This window comes from Diceros bicornis, chromosome 17 (assembly GCF_020826845.1).
Source record: "Diceros bicornis minor isolate mBicDic1 chromosome 17, mDicBic1.mat.cur, whole genome shotgun sequence".
Taxonomy (NCBI): Eukaryota; Metazoa; Chordata; class Mammalia; order Perissodactyla; family Rhinocerotidae; genus Diceros; species Diceros bicornis.
In genome coordinates, this window is record NC_080756.1 from 56,703,617 (window position 1) to 56,726,374 (window position 22,758).

At 47.8% G+C, this 22,758-nt stretch overlaps 1 protein-coding gene across 4 annotated transcripts in view; it reads right to left on the minus strand.

Annotated features, from left to right (window-relative positions):
- KCNA6 (potassium voltage-gated channel subfamily A member 6) overlaps window positions 1–22,758 on the minus strand; it is a 43,714-nt gene that overhangs the window by 14,332 nt on the left and 6,624 nt on the right. The window contains exons 2-3 of one of the 4 annotated variants that reach the window (XM_058559011.1): window positions 15,158–15,212; window positions 13,714–13,933 (exon numbers count right to left, since the gene is read on the minus strand). The exons of 1 other annotated variant lie outside the window; for it this stretch is intronic. The gene's annotated coding sequence lies outside the window, so the exon portion shown is untranslated. Of the gene's footprint in view, window positions 1–10,811; window positions 13,934–15,157; window positions 15,213–22,758 lie in introns of those variants that run through there. 2 more of the 4 variants (XM_058559010.1, XM_058559012.1) reach the window with 2 other exon arrangements.

Below are 22,758 nucleotides of genomic sequence, written 5' to 3' on the forward strand. Positions count from 1 at the left end.
TTTAAGTTGGATTTCATTTTTAACTAAATATTTTATATGTACCACACATATACACACACAAAATATCTGGATGATTATAGCAAGATGCTGACAGAGGTCATCTCTGGATTGTGGGATTATTGGTGACTTTTACTTTGCTCTATACACCTTTATGCATATATTATCTTAATTATCAGAACAAAACAAGAAAGTATTACAATTTTGAAAAAAGTACTAGTAACTTCAAAAAAATTATGCAAAAGCATAATTCTTTGATAATTATTCTTTGATAATTCTATGATCTTAAAGCCTGAAGCAGCAAGTCCATGTACGGATTCTGGAATTCTTTATCTAAGTCACAGACATGTTCCTCGTCCTATTTTGGTGTTGATTTATCTAAGCTACAACACCTTTTTCTTGCTAAAAGAGCCACAGATGAACCTGAATGCAGTAGGTACTTGCTATTTTTGTTTGTTTGTTTAGGAGGAGGTGTTACCTTTTTGGCTACCCAACATCCATTTTATCCCTTCTTTTCATTACAGAGCACCAATTTTCCTCTGGAGAAACCATCTCCATACTTCACGCTCAGGCCACATGTTTTGGGTAAAAGTGACTCCAACCTTGGCTCCAAGGGTGTACGTGTGACCCAGGTATGTCCAATCAAAACATATCATTCCCCTGACATAATAATTTTCCCAGATAAGAGGATGAGGAATTCTGACCAATGAAAATCAGCTCTTGGATTTTATCAGGTCAATAGAAGTTTTCTTTATTTAATTGAACTAGAACCTGGGAGGATATATGTCTGGAGTTACTAGTCATCTTACCACCATCTGAAGCCAATATGGACAACAGAATTGCATTAAGAGAGATGAAAAATTTTTTTTACCTACTGGATCATACTGTACCTGAAGCCCAATTTTATTTTATCTTTTAAAAAATTTTTATTATTTTCAAGTAACATAGTATAGACCTTAGATTTATCATGAATTTTCCAGCAAAGGCTCTGGTTAATTTAATTGATATGAGAATGAAATTAATTGAGTCTACTAGGACTAGCTGAAAACACTGCTTATAGGTATGGGTAGAACTTCATGGGTGGAAATACCTTAAGGAGTAGGGTTGCCAGGTATCCTGTATATAGAGGACATGTCTTATATTTAATGATTTTGTCCTTCTTCCTGTATTGGCTTTCTCGGGACACCCTAAATGTCTCATATTCAGTGTTTTTCAAGAAATTGCAAAATACAGCAGTTAGCGCTATTTATCAAATTCATCTGGGCATACTGTAGTTTTATTTGCTAAATTTGGTGGCCCTACTAACGAGTCATTCAGCCCCTACAACCTTCCATGCTCCATCCTGCTCTACAGTATCTCTGCCAACTGAAGCCTGGTTTTAGATGAAGTCATACAAGTTAATAAATTTTGAGTTAATTAAGTTGGTTTGAGCCAGATTTTTAGTCTCTTGTAACCAAAAGAAAGCTAACTGGACCCAATTAATTATAGAACCACCAACACCTAATGTCTATAGCCGAATTATAATAATAGCTACATTTTTTAAATCACTTACTGTGTTCAAGACATTTTAGAAACATTGTCTCATGAATAAGCCAACTCATCCTTTGAGATAGACATTATTTTCTCTGTCTCACAGATGAGGAAACTGAGGTTCCACCAGGTTAAATAATTCACCCCAAATCACACAGCTGGACGGATGGAACAGGATACCAGACACCAATTCTACATTCTCCTGCTGCACCACACTATCTTCTAGTCTAGACTTAGAGATGTGAACTCTGATCTCACATCGTAGAGACAGCTGTCTTACTGGGCTCGGGTTCACTACCCGTGGAGGTAAAATAACCACCAGGAAGCTGAGCTTCCCACGAAGAGCGCGGATTTGAAGCCGAGCCTGTGAAGGGCGCACAAACAGAGCCTCGGTTTCAAGCGAGTGAAGGAAGTCCCCTCCATACAACCGTTTTCTCGAATTTCCAAGCAAGGGTCGAAATCTGAAAGCAAGTATGTGGCTCACTTGAGTAGTGTCATATGCCAAACAGCATTGTGCAGCCTCCAAACGAGTTGACCGCCTTGTTGAAATTAACTGGATAACTGCAAATTTTCCATTTTATACAGACACTGCCTAAAACTGTCTAAGCTGGAAGTGAACTGCCTGTGCATGCAGATCTGAGACAGAGGAACCACCAGATTTCCAACAAATCATTGCAGTTTCTTATAAATGTATAAAAATATATAAACAAAGTGATCTGTGCACATTTACCTGTGACCTGCCATGTTATGTGCAGTTCATCTCCTGTTTGCTATTTCTCACAGTAACCCCATATCCGTCTCAGGAAACCGAGGTACAGCAGATGGGTGACAAGCTCTGTTCCGAGTCAGGCAGCAGGTCAACAGCAAACAGGACAACATTTCTCCCTTTTCAGAGGCGACTGAGTCACTGGACCGCATATCACGCGCTATTGAGGCTGCACTTAACAGTCAGAGGTCAGGGAAAGGCCGTTGCGGTCCCCAGTCTCTGCTCTCCGAGGACAGCACCCGGACTCCTGGCAGCCCCTGTGTGGGCGGCAAAGGCAGGAGGCCTGGCTCCTGTGGAAGCCTGAGGAATGGAGGCCAGCAGGCAAAGTGTTTCGGTTTCTTTCTGAATAAATCTATTTGTCAAACACCTCCACTTGACAATGTCCTGGCAGCCCCGAATATTTTATGGAGGAAGTTGCAGGAATGAAAGAGAGGTTGTTCCCGACCACCCCCTCCAAGCGGGCTGAGGGAGGGCTTCTCCTGCTCCTGGAGAGGGTCAACGGGAGATCAGCGTGGCCGAAGGAGAGGGAATTTGTGACACTACGTTCCTGAGGTCAGTAGGATGATGACAACCACCCCCACCTCCACCCCACGCCCTTCGAGTGCGCATGCGCATTTTCCACTCTACAAAAAGGGAGAGCCAGTGTCTGCAGCCTGGCGCGGCGGCACCCCGAACACAAAGGTTCTTTTCAAATCCACTCTGAACCGCAGAGCCCACACTCCGCGCGTCAGTCCCTGAGCTCCTAGCAGACGCTCAGGAACTGACTGTACCCTCTTCTACCTGGCTTCCTAGAAGAGCCTTCTGTTGGCGGCACACCAAGGGCAGAGCGCTGAGAAAGGTCTGCCCCCTACGGGCAATAAAGGGGTGCGCTGTCCGCAGAAGATTTAAAAACAATAATGAAACTGACCAAAAGTTTTTTCACGTGTGCCAGCAATTATAAACAGTGTCAGTGATAAACTCTTCCTCCCAACTAGGGTGGACCACCTCTCCCCACGACTGGCCATGCCAGCCCCTGCTCCCACCGGGTCCCCACCCTCCTCTCTTTCCCCCTCCTGTTCTCACTTCAGCCACAGGGACCACTCCAAAATGGCACCTGCGCATGTCAGGCCTCTGGTTTAGGGCTCTCGCTTCCCCCAGGGCCTTCGGAATGAATCCAACTTCTAGCAGCTTCGGGGATCTTCACAGAGTCCAACCTATTTTTCCAACCTCCCCTGCACCCTTTCTCCCACATCATGTGTCCCAAGCTCCCAGTTCTTTGAACACATTATCCCATCCTCGGGCCCTTTGCCTTTGTTCAAGCCATTCCTTCTATTAAGAATTTTCTTTTCAATCTTGAAAACTCCGACTCATCTTGCAAGGCCCGGCTGATGTGTCAACTTCTCTGTGAAACCTTTGCTGACTCCCTCCAGTCCTGGAAGAACTCACTACTCTTCTTCCCTTGCCCGGTGTGCCTGCTACGTGCCCCACTGTGTCATTTACTGCAGGGTCCACCCCTTCTGCTGCCATTGACTAGTTTTCCCCAGACAGCCTCCAAGAAAGATTAAATTCCCAATTCCAGTCTCCATGAAATCAGCCGGGAAAGTGGACTTAGAGCTACTTTGGAGTCTTGCTCTGTGTCTCCCTCCTCCAAGTCACCCCTAAGGGAGCTGGTCACAGATTTTGAAAGGAGTAAGGGACCCCCCTCCCCACCCTTGCCTGCAGTCCCAGCTGTGTGTTTCAACTCAGCCTTTACTCCAGAGCCCTGAGCTGCAGGTAACGGGGTGCTGCTTTGGATGCTAATAAAGTTGTGCCTTGATTCCTGCATCGGTCTTTGCCTGTCACTCCCTCAGTCAGAACCTGGTGGTGAGGAGGGGCTAACAACAGGGCAGGATCTGGGCCCTCATGTGAGCCCTGAGAGCCTGTCCCCCAACCTCTGCCACCTGCCACCCTGTACTACAGGCAGTTGTTTACTTGTGTCTGCCGTCTACCGTGATCTCCTTCCTCAAGAGGTTCAAGGTCTGCTCACCTTTCTCCAGGGCCTGGCGCCTGTAGGCTTAATACATATGTCTATTAAAAACAACAAAGTGTGGAGGGCGGCCCGGTGGCATAGTGGCTAAGTTCGCATGCTCCTCGTGGGTGGCCAGGGGTTCACAGATTCAAATCCCCGATGCGGACCTACGCACCGCTCATCAAGCCATGCTGTGGCGGCATCCCATATACAAAAAGAGGAAGAGAGGCACAGATGTTAGCTCAGGGCTAATCTTCCGCACAAAAAAAAAAAAAAAAAAGAGGAGGATTGGCAACAGATGTTAGCTCAGAGGCAATCCTCCTCACCAAAAAAGAAAAAAATAATAAGTAGGTACAAGACACGTGTAAGGTACTTCTTCCACACCCTACAGACTGCCATCCCCTGCCCCTGCTTCATTGCTCCCAGAATCCCAATTTTGTTCAGGTTTCTAGAAGCCAAATTCTCCAAAGAGGCCGGGTCCCTCCCTACTCCTACAGGTGACTCTAGCTGAATCTCAGCTGATCATGGTGATCCTACCCACCTCTGCCGAAACTGGTTGGGATGGGTGTGTCCTGACCGCAGCATAAGAGAGGCTAGTGGGAGAGGCCTTGGGAAGGTTTCTCCATTCTTGGAAAGGCTCGCCCCTTCCTGCCTTGGGACATGGTGGTGTGAGGACATGATGCCCGGAACTGCTGCTGCCACCTGTGGGCATAAGTGGGAAGCCAAGCGAATCCCAGAGAGCAGAGTCCTCTGAGCCCTGACATCATGGTGGTGGCAAGCTAATGGCAAAAATGGTTCAAACTCCCACCCTGCCCTTTGCGATGTGACTTTGAAGCTCCTGCCAGAGTCTATTGCCCACTACTTGAGTCTGGGCTGGCCTGGTGATGAGTTTCAGCCAACAGTAGGCGGCAGACGTGACGGCACTAATTCCAAACCTTGGTCTCAAGTGGCTTTGATGCTTCTGCTCTTGCTCTTGGGCCCCTGCATCCACCGTGAGAAAAAGCCCAGGCCACCTTCTAGAGGGATGGGAAAGCTGTCTCCCTGGCCAACAGCCAGCGAACTCCCAGACGCGATACCACCTGATGAACCCAGAGCTGACCACAGAGGCACGAGGAAGCACAGGTCAGGGGAGGACAGAAGAGCTGCAGCTGAGTCCAGCCTGAATTGCTGACCTGCTGAACTGGGAGCTAAAAAATACTGGTTGTTGTTTCAAACCCCTGAGTTCTTTTTTTTTTTTTAATTTATCTTTCCCCCTAAAGCCCCAGTAGATAGTTGTATGTCATAGTTGCACAGCCTTCTAGTTGCTGTATGTGGGACGTGGCCTCGGCGTGGCCAGATAAGCGGTGTGTCGGTGCACGCCCGGGATCCGAACCCGGGCGCCAGCAGCGGAGCGCGCGCACTTAACCGCTAAGTCACGGGGCGGCCCCAAAGTATTTCAGTCTTTTGTGTGTGTGTGAGGAAGATCAGCCCTGAGCTAACATCCATGCTAATCCTCCTCTTTTTGCTGGGGAAGACTGGCTCTGAGCTAACATCTATTGCCAATCCTCCTCTTTTTTTATCCCCCCAACGCCCCAGTAGATAGTTATACGTCATAGTTGCACATCCTTCTAGTTGCTGTATGTGGGACGAGGCCTCAGCATGGCCGGAGAAGCGGTGTGTCGGTGCACGCCCGGGATCTGAACCGGGGCCTCCAGTAGCGGAGCGGGCGCACTTAACCGGCAAGCCATGGGGCCGGCCCTCAAACCCCTGAGTTCTAAAGTTACATAGCAATAGCTAACTGATTTACTGAGTCTGGAGCTGCCCCTTCTCCAGACTCCATGTTTTATGAGATAATAAATGTTCTTTTGTTATTTTGTTTTTTGTTTTTAAACGCCGCTGTCTAATGCAGCCAACAGCCCCCTGATATAGTGCTGCTGAGGAACGAGAAGAGGAGACAGGGCCCCTGCCTTCAAGGATTACAGCCCAACTGGACTTAAGATACATATTTTTCAACTAGGCTGTCAACCCTTTGAGGTGAGGGACTGGTGCTCTGTGTGTCTATGGAAAGGAGAAGAGTCTGAAATGTGCAGAGCAATACGAGGTAACCTCCACTAAGCAAAAGTGAGTGTGCCTGTCCATGTGAAGGCTAGTAAGGGAAGCTGGATTTGAAGGAGGTTAAGGATTTAGAGAGATGGACACAAGGGAAGGCAGGATCCTGCCTAGGCCTGGAAAGATGGATATTCCATAGGGATTTGTTCCGGGAAGAGGTGAATGACTAGGAATCGAGTTCAGACGTGGTGATTTAGGGCATGAAGGACACAACGAGAAAGAATGGCTTTCTCAATGCAGGCCCAGCAAATATTCCTTTTATGAGGTCACACGGCAGAGCTGTGGGAGGTACAAGCCACTGTCCTCTGTAGCCACCCTCAAAAGAGTTTCAAAAAGCACATTGTCTCAGAGGTCATCAGGCCAATGCCCATGACCTCAGAAGTGACCAGGCCGGAAGAATCCCTTTCCACCTGTGAGTCCCTGTACCCTTCACTCTCTCTCACCAGTGGGCTTACTGATAGCCTGGCGGGCGGGCTGGCGGGAGGCAGGGGTCACAGAGTAGGCCTTTAATAAAGGTTGGATCATGGGCTGAATGGATTTTACAAGCCTAGAAAAAAAGTAGTGGAGAGCTACTTGTTTCTTTCAAATTGCCAGGCTCAGCCACATCTCTCTTCACATCTGAGCTGCCTGAGCCTGAGAGGAATGGTCATGGGCCAGCAGGATGACATCTGGTATCTGTACAGGGGCATTCCCCTTGGGACCTGGAGAAGATGCAAGAGGAAGCCCCCTGTGCTCTGGTCCCAGCTGCAAACAGGAAGGCACTAAATAATTCCAAAACCAAACCAGCTTCAGAGTTACAGCACAAGGAAGGAGGAGCTATGATTGATTTTGCCAAGAAGCCTTCTTTCTTTATTGAGCAATGACTGTGAGTTAAGCACGTCTTATCCTCATTAGAAAACCCTCACAATATTCCTGTGAGATGATCCCATTTTATAGTTGAGGAGCACCAGGCCCCGAGAGAGAGAAACGCGCCCAGGTCTCACCCGCCGCAAGTGGGAGGGGCATTCCGAACCCGGATCCGTCTGATGCCGAAGCCTGTGCTGTCTCTACGCAGCCCCGTGCGGTGCCTGGCTACTGCGATTTCTTTAGAGTCGGAGCTGAACACGAGCTCTCACAGGAGGTTATCTGTAGAGGCATGGCGTCTTAGCCAAGAGAGTAAGTAGGTTAATGCTGTGGACTTCAGACCAGCTCTGCTGTAAAGCAGCCACGGTATCCCTGTGGCCTTGGGCCAATCAAGCCATCTCTCAGGACCTCACTGGTTTTTTTACTTTATAAAAGGAGAAAGTGAAGCTGGATGATGGATCAGACCCCTTCCAGCTCCCACGGTCAGGAGGTTTTCCATTTCCTCCGTAGAGACTGGCCCAGCCTGAACCAGAACCTTCTGTCCCAACTAACAGTTTCTAGGAAAGAGGCTCTGACTGGCTCAGGCTGCACCCTCCTCCAAACACCAAGTCAGGGCACAGGCCAGGCAGTACCAGCTTGGGGGCTGGAGGCTCAGCCTTGTGGGTGATGGGGCAGTTAAGGGGGTAACTGTGAAGGACGCTTGGACCCTCTGATAACCATTCTATCTGAGGACATCCAACCAGATGCTAAAGACTCTCCAAGTCAGCTGTCTGGGCCACGGGAAACTGCACCCCTGCTTCCTTTGCTTCAGGAAAGGCAAGCTTGTCAATCCCATCCCCCTCTCCCCTCCTCCCCAATCCTCTCACCTGGCTGAAAAGCCACACAGGTTGTTGTATAAGAGGAGGAGGGCAGAGTGGGGGCCAGCCTTGCTAGCAGAGAACATGCCTTTCCCGAAAGTCAATCCTGGGGGATCAAAGTCATTGAGGACACTGATTGACCCTCCACACCAAGCCACCAAATCAATTAACAACACATGATGCGCAGGCCCTGGGGTGGGGGGGGGAGAACAATATTGCTGTGGGAATCTGCTAGGTGGTGGCTTCGTCTCAGGTACAAGGCTGCTGAATAGGTCAGTAAAGGGAATTCAGGGAACCAGCATTTGTCCTCTGCTGCCTGCATTGCCCATAAGGCAAAACCCCGCCTCCTCCCCACCCCCTCCTCCCGCATCGCAGGGTAGAGGCTGCAGGATGCTGACACAGAGAGCCTGCAGTCACTGGGAGCCGCTCCAGGACACAGCCTGTGCGAGGGGAAAGGTTTGAACAGGGAGAGGGAGAGTAATGGGGAACAGAAGTCCTTGGTCTGAATGGGGAGAGAGTCTGAGCCAAGAGCTGGTTGTTGGGTGGAGGATGGTGGAGGGCACATAGTTATGTTCTTCTTTCCTTGCTCTACCTTGCTAAGCTCAAATCCATTCCAGATGTCCAGAGTGGGGACTCGCCACTGCAGGGGCCTCCAGCCCTCAGAGGGGCCTCACAGGAAGGACTCAGGTGGGCTTTAAGGCTCTTGGGGGGCAGGGGTGGGAGGGGAGTGGGGGCAAGGGAGAAACGCCGCGGTGGTGAGTGTGAGAATTCCGACGGGAGGTGACAGTGGGGGAGAAGAGACTGCAGCTCTGGGGCAGCGGCAGTGGGATGGGGCTCTCCTTGCTCCTGCAGTGAGCTGCGCTTTCTGCAGGGGGTGAGCAGTGAAGGCCAGATCTGGGGCTGAGGATCAGAGCACTGTGGGTGACATGCACTGTCCAGGCCCCAGGCCTTCTGTCCCTCAGTGCCATTATCTAACTGTTAAGTGGGATGGAGCTCGGGAGAAAAACGTAACTGCACGTTTCACAAGGAGGCTCTCTGAGAAGGAACATGGGTGAGAATGAAAAGCAAGAGCCTCTTGAGTGCCAGCCCCGGGTGAGGCATCTGGTGGAGGCTGAGACGATCTGTCCTGGAGGATATTCAGGGGAGGCGAGGTGGCCCTTTCCCACAGGGCCTGGCAGGACTGGCCTGGGCTGAGCAGAGAACAGCTGCTGCAGCTGACTGAGGAACAAGCTGTGCAACCTTGGGCAAGTCAGTCAACCTCTCTGGGCCAAGGGCAATCATCATAATGCCTGCTATACTGACCTTAGTGGATTGTTATGATGTTCAATTGTGAAAGAGATTTGTACAATGTGAAATGCACTTAAATGTAAAGGTATAAAATTATTATCACCAGAATTTCTTAGACTAGTGGTTCCCAACTCTGGCTGCACACTAAAATCTCTTGAGAAACTTTTTAAAATGCTGCACCTGGAGCCAACCCTAGACCAGCTATTTAAATGCGGGAGAGACACGGGGATAAGACAGCAGAGGAGGCAGGAAATGGTACTTTTTAAAAAAGCATCCCAGGTGATTCTAGTGCCCTGTGACGGCTGAGACCCACTACCTAAGACTTCCCCAAACTTCCTGAAGATTATCACTGGGAGCATTTGTCTTTAAAAAGCAGACTCGGCTTCTCCCAGATCTACTGACTCAGAAGTTCAGGGATTTCTGGCAATCTCTATATTGAGCGATAAAGGCTCAATGTGGACGTGACACTCCAGTGACAAGTCTGCCTGGTATCTACTTCCCTACAGGATGAGCAATCACCCCCAGCAATGCTCTTGACAGCGAGGGCGCAGCAGCTCTGGGGGAAGGGGTCCTCCTCAGACAGTGTGTGCAGACATGTGCTTCTGGGATGGGGTCGCTCTAGACGGCCAGAACCAATCCCATTCCTGCTTCGCTGGGTGACAGTCCAATTATTAAATGACAAATCTCCCAGCCAAAGAGCCTGAGAACCTTAAGATAAAAAGGAAACCATGACAAGTTATCTATAACTAATAGCGGAGATTACCAGTGTTTTATTGTTTGTCTATGGGCTGTCCAGGCTTTCTTATTTCACACTTTCTGCTGACTCTGTTCCACGCATAAGATTATATAAACACACACACATACATGCACACTCACACACAGAGACCCCAACCTCATCAACACACAAACAGAGGGATGAAGAGGATGAAAGGAGCCGGTGAACTCATACCAGGCCACTGTGTTCCTTGGGAACATGGATGGCCAGTGTAGAATTGAATAATGCAGGTAATGTTAGGACCAAAAGGTACCCTGGGGGCTGCTGGGTTTAGTTCTTTCATCTCACAGGGGCCGGATTCGCACAGCAGTGAGAGCACGGACTCGAGCTAGACTGCCTGGGTGGAAATCCTACCACCACACCTCCTGGCTGTGCCACCGGGGGCCAGCTCCTTGCGGGAGACGGAAATGCTCACAGGGCTGCTAGGAAGACTGAATGAGTTCATACATGTAAAGCCCTTACAAATGTGCCTCGCACACGACACGCTAGGCAAGTGTTTGCTGCTATTAATTATTGTTGCTTTATTTTAGGTGAGGAAGCTGAGGTCTAGAAAATTATTCGTTCATACTTCTTGACTCTTGTAGGAATACAACCTAAGGAAATAGTCATAAATGTGAACAAATATCTATACTAAAAATGTTCACCGTAGCATCACTTAGAAGAATAAAAAGCTACAAACAACCTAAATGTCAAAAAATAGGGGAAAAGTTACCAAAATAAGAGTGCACTATATGACGGTTATAGAATAATTGCATGAGATAAGTAGAGATATAATATGAAGTTTTTAAAATGACATACAATATGATCTCTACGGAGATATAGAGACAGAGCTAGTCTGGAAGAAAAACACAACAAAATGCCAAGAATGTATGAATGTCTCCAGTTGTGGGATTATGGGGACTTTTATTCTCTTCCTTACACTTCTCTGAACTGTACTAATTTTCCATAATGAGCAGATATTACTTTTAAAGTCAGAAAATAAAATGTTTATTTTAAGCAACTTGCTCAAGGTGAAAGGGCGCATTAGGAGCCCACGCAGCCAGGCCCCGCTGTGTCGTCGGGCTGCACTGGGAGCCGGAGGGGCAGCTAAACGGGAGGGGGAGGAGGAGGAACAGACAGCAAGAAGCACCAGGACCTGGCGGAGCCTGCGGGCTGGGACCTGGCTCAGTGGGGCCCCTGGTCTGGACGTGCAGCGCCGGCTCCCAGGGCTGAGCTGGAAGGAAAAGCCAGATGCGTTCTATCCAGCCAAGACCGTCTGTCCAGAGCCGTTGACGGCACCATGGGGCCACCCCAGCACACAGTCCAACGCCTGCCCTTGGGGTCACTGCCCTTTCCCAGAAATGGAAAGAGCTAGCTTCTACTTTGTCTAAGGATATCAAAGCCTTGGACCAACTTTTCTTTCCTTTATTCTCCTTACAGGCTCCCTCCACCAGTGGGGAGCCTGACACCCAGAGAACCCTGGTCAGCACCAGCTGGTCTGCATTCCCCTGCTTCTGCTTAATATAGACGTGCCTTTCCATGCCCAGCATGTTTCCAATCACAATGCCAAGGTGCTTAACACAGCCAAGACCGAGGAATGTTTATTTTGCAACTTTGAAATAAAAAAGATCTGGAATCACTTAATAACCAAGATAGACCTCATCTGAGAAAAATAGGAAGGAAGGGAAGGAGGGAGGGAGAGAGGGAAGAGAAAAGCAGAGGGAAGAGATTTATTATACTTGGTATTATATAAAAATTATTACATCTCTTTTAAAACTTTGCTACAACCTGCTCATTATATTTTTAAGTGTTAAGTTCTGATCTTTGTAAAATAAGAAGCTGGAGGAGATGACGTCTAAAATTCAACGATTCTATATAAAGTTGGGATTTTAGTAAATCCAACTCTCTTTTTAAATGATTATTCTGGTGGCAAAAGACAAGCAATAAAGTTTGCCAAGTTATCAAGGAACCAGCTGTACGTTTAATGAATAAGCTTGAGCATCCATAGAATTTTTAAGCAAAAACTCAAAAATTGTCTAGTCTAACATCTAACTTTACAGATGAAGACACTGGGCCAGAGAAGAATCCAAATAGCTAAAATTTCCTGGGTGCCAGCCGGGTGACTTGCTCAGGGGCACACAGCAGGTCAATGAGAGATGCAGAATCAGATGCGATTCCTGCCTTCCCCACAGTCAGCTTGTTCTGCCTTTTAGTGGATTTAACAATGAAAGAAACAGTCAGATATCAGAAATTCCTCCTCACAGCCCAAGACATCCAGAGAAGAAGCAGGTGCAAACGCAACAACAGGCCAAGAGCCAACTACATCCTTCCTCCTTTTCCATCTGAGCCCAGAAGGGAAAACACTGAAGAATTTCATCCTGGGCCAGCTCTGGAGGAGCAGACAAGAGCGTTGGGCTTTTCCAGGGATGAGCAGAGAAGAGTCAAAGATAAGAGCCCTCGCCAGCACAAAGAACACGCAGCAGAAAGAGCTTCCCAGAGAACTTCAGTCCCAGCACTGGAGGAACGAGATCCAACAGGGAGGTACCAGCGCCTGAAGTTCCCTGGGAGAGAGAAAGAGTGTGTCACGCTTGAAAACAGTGTTTATCAAAATGGGAAAGAAGACTGAACACCTGGTTACTTAGAGCTCACTGCTAGTACTTCCTTGTGTCTTGCTCAGATTGTGCATAAGGTTTTATAAATATGATGATCAGTAAAGGTGTGCTCGAATGCTTTCATTAAAAGGTCCAGTTGAGTTAGAAAAGTACTTGTAAATAGAAACACACGTTATAATCTTTGATTTGATTAACAACATGCGTGGAAATTGGGCAGTTACATCATAAGACACCACCACAAGTCATCTATCTGGAGGAGTGCATCTGCAATATGGACGTTTGCTAGCAAAGTAGAGCAGAAACTCAAAATCTAACAAATAAGACCAGCGCTTACAGTTATTTTTCTCTATTTAAGAAGACTGTGAAGGTCAACAGGGGAGAGGATGTCCTCTTTCACATATTCAGAGCTTGACCAAAACACTGATTCTGTATGGCTCTGCACAACTCAAGAGGAGTGTGGAGAACTTCAAGAGGGTTGATAAGAAACCACAAAATGGTCCATTTGAGGAAACTTTTAAGGGCTGAGTCTCCATGGATTCAAATCCATCACAAAGAGTTTCAGATCTCTTTTGAGTTTCTCAAGATGTATTCCTTGGATTACAGTTTTTGTGAGATGTGAACAGAAGTTACCCCAAAAAAGGGGGTGGAGACTCTCCGGTAAAAATAATTTGAAGAACATGGGGTTAAAGAAGTGAAATAGGTTTACTTGCTGCAGGACTTCTCAGAGCCTTTAATCTTATGTTCACATGCACTGTGTATCTCCAAGACACAGCGTTTGTGAAATGTAGTGCCTGGGAATCTCGTGAAGGACTAGCGCTCTGCAGATCACATTTGCGGAACTCTGGCATAAGAAGTGTTTCCAGGCAATAGGGTCAGTTGAGTACCCATTCAGTAGAGGACGAAAGAGAAGGAAGGAAGTTTAAAGTACAGCAGAAATGTGTAACCGAAACAGAAGGGAAACATCCTGATAGCTAAAGTTGTGGAGCTCAAACCCGAACAGTTTGAAGGAGTCTGGGTTATGGATGCTCTCTCTGGGGATGTTTCAGAACAGGCCAGGGATCAGTAGAACTTGTTCTCACGCGGTAAGAGCAGGAGATTCCGTGACTTGTGGAAGTCTCTTCCTGCTCCATAATTGCACGTGCTTTTGTCTTATTCTCTACTTACACGTCATTAAGTGACTTCAGCCGACTTCCTTGCAAATTAAATATATTCCTGAAACGTATGCAAAGAAACACAGTATCTGTAAATTGAGCCACATTTTCCCCAGGCTTGTAGTGTAATTCCAAAGAACGTCGACCCCAAACACATCACGAAAGGCACATTGATGAGCCTGCTCGGCACCAGAGGAAGGCTCTTCCTGGGTCCCTCTACCACCTCCTCACAGCTCACTCTCCCACCCAAGGCCAGCTCTAAAGTCAGGCAAGTGAACAGCAAGCCACACAATCTGTCCACACTCGGTTACCCGACCTGTCAGGTATTCCTAAGTGTGTTGGAAGTTCTCACTGCTCCCAGGGGTTTTGAATGGACAAGTTACCTCATTGTCTATGTTTTTTGTGTGTGTGTATGTGTGAGGAAGATTAGCCCTGAGCTAACATCTATTGTCAATCCTCCTCTTTTTGCTGAGGAAGACTGGCCCTGGGCTAACATCTGTGCCCATCTTCCTCCACTTTATATGGGACGCCACCTCAGCATGGCCTGACAAGCGGTGTGTCGGTGCATGCCTGGGATCCGAACCTGGGACGCCAGCAGCAGAGCACGTGCACTTAACTGCTATGCCACCAGGCCAGCCCCACTATGTTCTTCTTAAAGAAATTTATCAGAATCTCTGGATATTCTTGTCTGTTGGCTTTTTTAGCACAGAAGCTAAAGTCTAAAAGGGTTTATTAAGCCCCTTTCCATGAGTCACCTCTGTTACGGCCAACTATCTGATGATTGAATAGCTGAAGCACAGTCAGTGTCAGATCAGGAAATCTAAATCTACCAAGTGAGAGAAACTATTACATATATGTTTCCCTAAAGACTTCGACCTATGAGAGCATTGAGTGGTTTCAACGGTTCCTAAAGGTCAGGCAATTTTCAGAGGCTTGCCTGTGCCTCAGTACCCCACTAAGCAGACAAAGAAGAAAGAGACATGGAAATAATAACCCACTTTTATTGAATGCTTACTACGTGCCAGGCCCTGGGATGCCCCCTGGTTGGCATTATCTCATTTAATTCCACCAGCCACCATGAGGGACATTATAACAGCCCATTGTACAGAGGAGAAAACTGAGGCTCAGAGAGGTTCCCAACATTCCCAAGGCCACACAGTTACACAGCCAGGGGGCGGCAGACTGGGCGCTGACTCCCGGGTCAGCCGACATCGCCCCTTCCAACATGGTCACCAGAGAGACTGGGGCCCAGAACCGTGTTTTCATTTCTCCCATCCTACCTCACCTGACACAGCTATGGGTGTGGGACATGCGATGCTGCATACTTGCCAATTCATCACCTAGAGAAGCAAAGCACAGTAAGAAAAAGAGAAAATGGTAATAGAGTTTCTCAGAGTACCCACTTTTAAACGTATATTTTGAAAAATATCCCCCAGTTCCTCAATGGATAAAAAGGGTCTTGCTTTTTCAAATCTGGTCAGCATCCTCACCACTTCTAATACCACAGCATTCCCTTTCCTTCCATTGGAGGAAGGAATTATGATGGAATGAAGTATGCCATCAACTAGTTTAAGTTCATTTTTCTATAGATTGTATACTCTCTTTTAAGGTTAGCTATATCGTGTGAATTTTAAACACGAAAGGGCCCCTTCCATTAAAAAGCACCTCTGATAGGAAAATGATTCTATTATTTCTATTTGCACATGCACACCCACACACACACTCATGTCAAAAACAACAGCAATTTTCAGAAGTGCATCTATTGGGAAAAGGGAAGCAGACGGGCATTAAGACGTAAGGCCCATGATGGATTTTCTTTAAGCCCAACCTGATATAATTTTTCTGCACTCCTGGAAAGGGCAATTTTGGGGGGAGTTTAGGGAGGGTTCTAGAATCCTTTTAAATTTGGGTTTTCAGAAGTGGAAGCTGTCCCCAGTGATAGATGAGCAGTGTGAAATCCACTCCCCTCCTGGAATCCTAAGGATTCTGAGCTGACTCTAGCCCAAAGTGCTGCTGAGACTCTCCTCCCGAATTCTGGCCCTGAAATATTTTCACGAAATTACAGATACAGCAAGGAAAAGAGGAGAGTCTTTCTCATCTCTCTCCAAAGGCAATAATGTTGGACACCGTTCCGTCTCTACAGTCATTTAACTTTTGGCCAGGAAGCTTCACAGACAGGAGAGTCCATGTGAGAGCTGAAACCAACTGGGAAGAATCCAGGAAGAGAGGCAAGAAAAGATCTCAGAATGACCACGGGGCTCACGAGATTGCACAGACAACCGAACAGATGCCCGTGGCTTGGTGGCCAGCCATTACCCAGGAAACCCACATGATCCCACTTATGAATCCCTGCTTTTCACTCTCTCTCAATGCCAGCCAGCAGGAAGAGAGCGATGTCTCATTACCCAACATCACAGAAGAGGGAGGTTATCCTCAAATCTGGAATATCCAAACACTGAAGTTTGCCTTTTTCTCATTTTAATCATTTTAGATGGAAATCCTTAATTGCATCATATATTTCCCTGCCTGCTTAACTAGACAGAGAACATAACTTAGCACGTCCCTGATTCCTGCGAGGTCCCTTCTCTCCTTGTGGCCTCACAATTCAGTGTCTCATCTGGAGCTGTGACTGTCCCCTCCACAGCCCGTCAGCCCTTGCTTCTGCTCTCCCTCTCTGTTTCTAACAACCACACCTACTCCATCCCCACCTTACAGTCCACTGCGACTCATCATAAATGCGATCATCAAGGAAGGCTTTCGAGAGTGGCCACATGCACCAGTGCCCCAGGGTTTTCCTACACGTGCACCTTCAGTCTTCGATTTTCTAGCTTTTGGTAGAAACGCACACATAGGGAAATGTTTCCCACCTACAAGAAAAACAGAGCTGTGGACGCGCTGAAAACGACAGGTGGGCCCTGCCTCACTGAGCACTGGGCATAAAAGGACCCTCTGCCCTTCTGAAGGGAGCAGCTGGGCTCAGCTCCTGCTGACTGAGGCCGGAAAGCAGAAATGCAGGATCAACGAGACCAGACCTTTTGTTTTTCAAAAGAAACCAAAAATCCAGGTCTACATGTGAAATCTTCCAATGCTTCTTGTATTTTTATTTTTCCAGCTTTATTGAGATATAATTGTCATATCCAATATTTCTTAACATTGTGTCCTATTTGACCCACGAGTCACTGACTTAGGACCTCTCATCAGGAGCACCCTGCAGTTTTAGGTTAGGTGCTCTGTGATTGCTATTTGGAGTTCTGCAGGCATGTAAAACCATATACCAGAGGGTTGCAGATGCACAAAAGTAAATAAATAAATAAAACAAAAAACAAACACACTTCCTGAGGAGTAGAAGGCAACTACCAGGAGCGGAGTCTGGCTGGGTGTGGGTGAAGCCTGGGTTCCCCGTGTGTACACATGGGTACTGCTCCTGGGCAAATGTGACCCCTCCCCCAAAGCACAGAGAGCAGTCCTGCAGGGGACATAAGCTCTTTTCCCAGCGTGCCAGGCTCTTCTCTCTTTCTAGCCATGCCAAATTGCCTCAGAGCAGCTGGGGAGCGCCTGGCTGATTTATGGCTCAGCTACCATGGCTTCTGGAAACTTTGTTCTTCCTGACCCTAGTCCTGTGATTTACAAAAGAGATCTGTAACCCAACAGTAATTTCTCTTTCTCTACCAGGGCAATAAAGTGCAGGGAAGAGTCTAGAAGCTGGCTTCTATTTCCCAGGGCATCGGAGTTGGCACTCGTGGGTAAGATGCTAACCTGCTACGTTTCTTCCTTCCTCCATAAAACACATGTCTCAAGTAACCTCCTGCTTTCAGGATTTCCAATCTATGACAATTTTCTGCAGCCCAGCCACTAAATTTAACAGAAAAAGTAAAGCCCTAAAAGATCAAAGAAGCTCTTATTCAGTGACATTAGAAGCCCAGGGCTTGGCTGCCCAGGCCAGAGCCTGCACATGAGCCTCTCTGTGCCCAGTGTGAAAATTTCTTTGGCACTCGCAAGACTAACAATTATTAGTCCCTCCTTAAGAATCCAGGAGCTGGTCATCTGATTGAGGATGTCTCTAGCTAGGCCTGCTGCCTCCGCACCCTGGAAAGTCAGCGGTGAGAGGGATGAAATTTAAAAGCACTCAATTCCATTTCCCACGGACTGCTCTGCTAAGGAGTTTGGTTGGGTAGGAAATGAATAAAGTTGGTTAAAAAAAAATGTTTAAGTAATCCTTAGGTTTCCATTTTCCATGGAAAAAAATTCTGGTGTTGGAGTCAGAAAATGTGAGTTCTAGACTCAACTCTGCCCCTGCTGGCCTGTGTGATGGTGGGTTAGTTATTCCACTTCTCTGCATCAGGTTCCTCCTTCATCTAGGGAGGCATTTACGGCCCCTCCCAGCTCTCATGCTCTGTCCATCTGTGACCCTGGAAATTGCCCTTCGCAGTGCTCTGCTGCTCATGGGAAGGTTTGAGTGAGAATCCTCATTCTACTTTGGTTGGAAACTAACTATTGAAAAAAATATGACCAGTATATCCATCCTATTCTTACAAGATATATTCAGATTATATTTCTATATATTAAATCACATCTTAAGTGCAATTATTTAAGGAGATTCTGCTGTGAATCCTTTAGGCAAAGAAACTTCTGGTAAAATAGCAGCTACCCTGAGTCTGTTTTTTATGTCATATTTCATTTATTTTTTTATTTTATTTTTTTTTAATTTTATTTATTTTACTTTTCCCCCCATAGCCCCAGTAGATAGTTGTATGTCATAGCTGCACATTCCTTCTAGTTGCTGTATGTGGGACACGGCCTCAGCATGGCCAGAGAAGCAGTGCGTCGGTGCACGCCCGGGATTGAACCCAGGCCACCAGCAGCAGAGCGCACACACTTAACCGCTAAGCCACGGGGCCGGCCCAATGTCATATTTCATTTAAATGTTTGTTTCAGAGAACAAACCTGAAGTCTGCAGGGACCCTGCCTCTATCTGAGAGTGCAGGTGGCTCCAGCCCCACCCCCAGTGGCTGTTCAGTGTCACAGAGGCTGCCTGGCAGAGGGAAGAGCCCAACTCTGCTGAGAGCCTATTTCCTGCTAAACTCTTTAACTTGCAGCCTCCTCTGAGCCTCACAACAACCATGTGAGGCAAGTGGAATCAGCTTCCTTATTTTGCAGATGACAAAACCGAAGCTTGGAGAGGTTAAATGAGGTGCAGCTGATGCTCAGTGATTCAGACCCCAGTTCTCTAACTTCTAAGGCAAGCAAGCCAAGAAACCCCGAGTTGAGAATGGGGAGGGCTGTCCCGTTGCCCTGCGCTGGGCTGGGTCCTCTGTGGGAAGCCGCAGTGGCTGTGGGAACAAGCTGAGGGGGCGCAGAGCATTCAGGCCTGAGTAGGGACCCCAAGGAGAGCTGAGGCAGCTGCTCTCCAGTCACGTGGAAGCAAAGGGAGACCCACAGGAGTAGAGCGAGCCGGCTTCTTCTGCCTCCGGGTCTCTTGTCTCCTCTACCTGACAGGAGGAAAGGGAAGCTGGGACACACCCAAGGAACATTACAGGGTACCCCCACCTGCAAAGTGAGCAGGTGGGTGCAGTGGACGTGAAGGGGCCAGGGAGAGAAGGGGATGCTGAAGACGAGGACCAGGGTGGGTGAGATTTTGAAGACCACTGTAATAATGTACAAAAACTCTGAACTGGAGTCTAACTTATGGGTTCCATCCCTGGGGCTACCTGTGAGACCCTGCATTTGTCCCAAGGATGAAGATGCGAGGAAGTGTATGAGGAAGGCTCTAGTGGAGTGCCAACCCCCTGGAATGTTAAAATGTGAGGGGAGGAGAACAGCAACGGTAGTAAGGAAGGGCTCTAGAGAAAGACATATACATACAGCTGTGTGCTTTCAGAGCCCTACAGGGGAAAAAGCACAGGGCACCTGCTGGTTTTCCATCAGAGAGAGAAACTAGAGTGTAACAAAAGCCTATATACACATTTAGGAACCATGAATTCATTCGCTCTTCTTGCTTAGTACCAATCAGACCCTCACAGTGTCCTGTTCTGTTACATCTCCCCTGAGGACGATGGGCCACCCATTAGCTGTATGCCCTTGAACATGTCACATTCCCTCTGAGCCACAACCGTCTTATCTGCCAAAGAGGAAAACAATGCCTAGCCTACCTGCCTCATTTGGTTATTGTAGGGTAATACTGATGATGATAACAGCCAATCTTTGTATAGTGCTTACATGCTTACGTATTGTTACATAGTGTTACACATTACATAAACGTTGTACATATATTAACTCATTTAACCCCCAAAACAGCCCTATGAGATTGGTACTATTATTATCCCCCACTTTACAGGGAAGGAAACTGAGGTACAGGGTGGTTTCAGAACTTGCCCAGTGTCACCCAGCAGGTTAGTGGCAGAGGTGGGATTTGAACCCAGAAAATCTGGCACAAGAGTCCGTGCTCCTAACCTCTTTGTTCTATGACATGATGTCTGAGGGCACTAAATGCATTTTCAGTGGACGGTGCCGTTCTCATTCCTGCTAGGACCACTCCCACAGGGGAGCATGAAAGCAGAGGAGGATTCAGCAGGCGAGGACAGCGCCTCCAGCCTTGGATCCACGGACCCCACTGGGCAGGTGCAGAGCTTCTAGGAGGAGAGGAAAGGAATGGCACATCCGCCCGGCCCTTCCCAACCACAGGACTGTCTTCCCATGCTCTTGTTCAAAGCAGAGTATCTCTGCTGCCAAGAGCGGGTTTGTCTGTCTCCTGGAGACAGCGGTTGTCAAGCCCTGAGAGAACAGCAAGCATGTCAAAAATAGCAGCGCCAGCAGACTGCGTGGCTTCAATTTCCTTTTGAAATGTCGGTTTTGCTCTCACCAAAGAGCCGGGGTCTGTCTATGCTTCCTGCAGCCTGCAGTGGAGGCTGCTTAAGGTTCCAAGATGCTTGCTAAGGGCAGGCAAAGAGTATCTGCTGGGGCCCATGACAGACTAAGGAAAATCCTCTTCATAGTAACAGTGATGAGGTTGGAGTTGTGTTAAAAAAAAAAAAAATAGTCACAAACCCCACCAGGGCTAAGCGAAGTGATAGACAAGGTGAGACCAGTATTAATGACACTTACTATAATGTAGGCCCCTTTTCTCTTTCGTTCTGCGAATGAGGGAGTCACTGTCTTATTTGGATAACCCTTCACAAGGGGTCACCAAGAGGTTTCCACTCCCTCTTTAGGATACCAAGGGGATGAGGACCAAGAAGGGACAAAGAGGCAGGTGAACTCCTTTCTCCAGGAGTTCAGAGCAAAGGATGTGAAAGACATGGCAATCTCCAACCCCACAGGGACTTCAGGCGCAGAACAGGAAAGTGGTTCATCGGGAGACACGGTAACACGAGAACCAAGAGCCCATCTGTCGTCATTCCCAGTGGCCTGCATCTGGGAAGCTCCTTCTCCTGCCAAAGCCCCAAGCTCCAGGCCTTATTCTGCCATGAGATATCTGTGCAACCTGAGGCAGCCGGTAGAAAGTGGGATGAAGAGATGAAATCCTACAGTTTCAAGAATGGATTTCTCTTCCTTCCCTGAGTGACTCTGACAAGCTGAAATCAGACCACACTCTGTTCCTGGGGAAATAACCTGCAGTCAAAACCAATCAGAGGCGGGATGCCAGTTCCAGCCAGCGTGTCCCCGGAGGACAATATTCTCTGGGAATCTATCCGGCATTTGTGTAGAGATGTAGGGGAAAGAAATACTGTCAAACGCAAGGGCTCAGCTAGTGGAGAGCAGCAGTGACAAGCAGCAGGACCGGAAGGCATCATGTGAGGAAACGCACCAAAGGGAGAGAAGGAAGGGATCAGCGAGCAAAAGGCAAGTAAGAGCAGGAGAACAAAGTCTGCGGAGCGACAGGGGAGAAGAGCGAGTGGACGGAGGGCTGTGATGCCATGTCCTCTGTTTACCAAAGCGCCAAGGACCGCTGGCCCCAGCAGCGGCCATAGAGGGTTAATGGCTCTGAAGGAGGGAGGTGGTGGGGTCGGGAGAATAGAACAGGGACTCCCGGGCAATTTCTGAAGGAATTGTGAGTTTACAGGTGCAGAGATGAGGTGGGGGTTTGGGTTTGTTTGTGGGGTTTTTGTTTTTTGTTGCTTACCGGGCAAGTTCATTGCCCTGGTCCCATGTAATGAATAACGTCCATCGCACTCATCCTAGTTCACCATGTGCTGATCACGCTCTGCACTTAGCAAAATGGCGTGACCTGACTTCAGAGCAACGAGAAAAAAACCATGCACATCCCACAATGGTTTGATTGTCAAAATTAAAACAAAAAACAAAAACAGTTCTTGGCACTGTGCATGAGTACAAGGAGGAGCTAAATGGAAGCTCGCAAGTGTCCCCGTGTGGCAGAAGAAAAAAATTGTCATTCCATCCTGATGTTCAAGCTGGGCCATCTTTAGAGACGCTAAACCTCTAGATTTATAAAACCAAGCCATTCTCCCAGCCAGGATATGAAACTCCCAGGTTTTTAGCCTCGTGTCACTTTTTTTTTTCACAATTCAATGACTTTTTTTGGTTAATTCATAGAGTTGTACAATTATCACCACAATCCTGTTCTAGAAAACTTCCATCATCCTCCAAAAGTCCCCTGGTGGTCCCTGTTTTAATAGCACAATCTTCGCACCCCTCCCCCGCCAGCCCCCCCCCCATGTCCTGATGCGGGTGGGACCTACCCTCTGCTCTACCATCTCCGGCAAGAAGAGTGCACAGCTCTCCTTACGGACCGGCTGGTGGATCTTACGCCATCTTGTCAGGGAGCGTCCCCTCTACCTTGCACCACTGGGATTTATGGCCTTTGCTTTTGTCCTGCCTTCAGTGCACAAGAGAGACAGCAGGGTGCTATGTGAACCTTAGAGGGAATTA